Genomic DNA, 3,241 nt, shown 5'->3' on the forward strand with positions numbered 1-3,241 from the left:
AAGATACACAAAGGAAGAGCAAGAGGATGACATTCACACCACAACCGAGGAGATGGTTGAAAATCAGGAAAATCCGCTACCTCATGCAATTGCTGCTAATCTAATAAATCAGAATCCTGTTCCAAGCACTATGTATGATTATGCTAAACCTACTTTAACAGGAACTAAGTCAAGTATAGTTAGGTCTGCTGTTGCTGCAAAAAATTTTGAACTGAAACCTAACACAATTCAAATGACCCAATAGTTTGTTCAGTTTGATGGTTTGCAGGACGAGGACCCAAACTCTCATTTGGCGAATTTCTTAGAGTTTTGCGACACTTTTAAGATCAATGGTATTTCTGATGATGCCATTCACCTTCGGTTGTTTCCCTTTTCATTGAGGAACAAAGCTAAACAATGGTTGAACTCGTTACCACGAGGGTCAATCACTACTTGGGAACAAATGACCGAAAAGTTTTTACTTAAATATTTTTCGCTGGCTAAAAAGGCCAAACTAAGGAATAATATCTCTTCTTTTGTGTAGATGGATCTAGAAACACTATTACGCATGGGAGAGATACAAGGACCTCTTGAGAAGATGCCCTCACCATGGGCTTGCCCTTATGGTTGCAGGTTCAAACATTTCATAATGGCATGAATCCTCCGACTAGACAGATGATTGACCTGGCTGCTGGTGGGACTATCAATAACAAAACACCTGAAGTGGCTTATGAATTTATTGAAGAGATGTCACTGAATAACTATCAGTGGCAAGTCATGAGAACAAAGCCGACGAAAGCAACTGGTGTTTTCAACCTCGATGCGGTTACTATGCTATCTAACCAGGTAGAACTCTTAAATAAAAATATTGACGGTTTGTGTGGTTCTACTTAGGTACATCCAGCGATGAGGTGTGATTCAAACAGAGGAGGAGCATACACAGAATATCAACCCTTCATCCCTAGCATCGAGGAGGAACAAGTCCAATATATGGGTAATAATAATTCTAGATCTCAAAATAACTCATACAGTAACACTTATAATGCAGGTTGAAGAAACCACCCAAATTTATTGTGGGGTGGTCAAGGGAATCAATGGCTACATCCTTCGAGTTTTTAACAACCACCTTACCAATAGGAAAAGAAGCCAAACCTTGAGGAGATGCTAATAAAGTTTATCTTGGTGTCGGAAACTCGCTTTCAGAATACTGAAACAACACTTAAGAATCAACAAGCGTCAATCCAAGGGCTCGAAATTCAGATAGGCCAACTCGCCAAATTGATTTCTGAATGACCACAAGGTAGCCTGCCAAGTAACACTAAATCTAACCCAAGGGAACAACTCAATGCAATTACCATTCAAGATGAAGAAGGGTTAGTCGAAGCTAAACTAGAACCAAGGCAAGGAATTGTGGTAAGTAAAAGCAAAGGTGAGGTAGACCACAGTAAACAAATACTGGTAAGTAAAGAGTACAAACCTCGTGTGCCATACCCCAATGCGACAAGGAAGGACAGCACAGACGAACAATTAGGTAAATTCCTTAAATTATTTAAAAAATTACGTATTAACTTACCATTTATTGAAGCTCTTTCGCAGATGCCAAACGTAGCCAAATTCTTAAAGGGGCTTTTAACAAATAAGCGGAAGTTGGATGAGGCGTCGTATGTGGAGTTAAATGCAGTTTGTTCAGCCATACTACAGAATAAGTTGGCCAATAAATTAAAAGATCCAGGGAGTTTTACGATTCCTCGTGTAATTGGTAGTTTAGATGTTAATAATGCTTTGGCTGATTTAGGGGCTAGTATTAATGTCATGCCTTATAAAATGTTTAAATAACTAGGTCTTGGGAAACCCAAACAAACTAGGATGAGCATTCAGTTAGCAGACAAAACAAGCAGATTTCCTAGGGGTATTATTGAAGATGTACTCATTAAAATTGACAAATTCATATTCCCAGTTGATTTTGTTGTTCTAGACATAGAAGAGGACAGTGACGTGCATTTAATTTTAGGAAGGCCCTTTTTAGCAACTGCTATAACTACAATTGATGTTGGTACAGGTGAACTCACACTTCGTGTAGGTGAGGAAACAATCACTCTTCAAGCTCGAAATTCTACTAATGCTGATCATGTGGTGCAACCTTCCTTACAGGAAATACGTTTGAAAAGCATACATGAGCCTTGTTCAAAAAACAACAAAGAACCCATCTATGAAGGACGAAGGCTACAAGTCGAGGAACTAGATGAATGGTGGACACAAAAATCGAGAGCACATGATAAACCAAAACCACGCTATGAAGAGCTTAATATGTCACCAAATCAACTTAAAGTTGGAGCCAAAGTACTATTAGATGTAGCAGACCCTCGGATTGCTACCTCTGAACCTAATGGAGAAATCCCTCTTACGGTACTTAGGATTTTCCGATACGGAACAATTGAGGTAATTCATCCCAAATTTGGTACGTTCAAGGTAAATAGTACTAGTATAAAAAATTATTTTGACAAAATTGATAGCAGGGATGAGGAGTGTAAACTCCTCGCACCACCATAACCATGCAACAGAGAGGTAAGTCGAGGTTAGACTATAAATAAGCGCTTCTCGAGAGGCAACACGAGCACTAATGGTGTTAACTTCTTTAAATTTTTAGTTTTTAACATTTAATTCACTAACTAAGACACTGAACACAGGTTTTCCAAAACCACACGTCCAGGCCCACAGGCATGCCTTAGGCCGTGCCCATACCACAGAAGGCAACATGGCCGTGTGATACAGCCATGTGAAAATAGGAAAAAAATTTTCCCCAACACGGGAGTCAATAAGTTGCCACGGTCGTGTGACATGGCCGTGGGTGAATCTGTCAAAACAACACGGGCGTGCGAAATGCCCGTGTCTAGAGGTCACAGTTGAAACTGAGAAAACAACACGGGCGTGCGACACGCCCGTACTCACTACACGTGGTTAAAACTGATAAAATAACACGAGCGTGGACATCCATACAAGGGCATGGGAGAAGCGAACAAAGCAGAACATGGCCGTGTGCATCAACACGCCCAAAGAACACGGGCGTGGGCCAAATTTTAGACGCGCCCAAATTTGAAAATCATGATACGCATGAGCTAAAATTAGGGCACATGCCCGTGTGCCCTAATTTCTATATAAATCCCTCACTATTCATCATCCCCTTCCCCAAAAACCCTACCCTAGCCGTTGCAACCTCTTCACACGCCCTCACTCCCATACCCGTGGCCGGCTGACAGTTCTC

At 40.9% G+C, this 3,241-nt stretch overlaps 1 non-coding gene across 1 annotated transcript; it reads right to left on the reverse strand.

Moving 5' to 3' along the window:
* Positions 1 to 490: 490 nt before the first annotated feature.
* Positions 491 to 595, reverse strand: LOC128281934 (small nucleolar RNA R71). Its single transcript, XR_008272221.1, has one exon. It is a non-coding gene; the product is annotated as a small nucleolar RNA R71 (small nucleolar RNA).
* Positions 596 to 3,241: the final 2,646 nt, after the last annotated feature.

This window comes from Gossypium arboreum, chromosome 1 (assembly GCF_025698485.1).
Source record: "Gossypium arboreum isolate Shixiya-1 chromosome 1, ASM2569848v2, whole genome shotgun sequence".
Taxonomy (NCBI): domain Eukaryota; kingdom Viridiplantae; phylum Streptophyta; class Magnoliopsida; order Malvales; family Malvaceae; genus Gossypium; species Gossypium arboreum.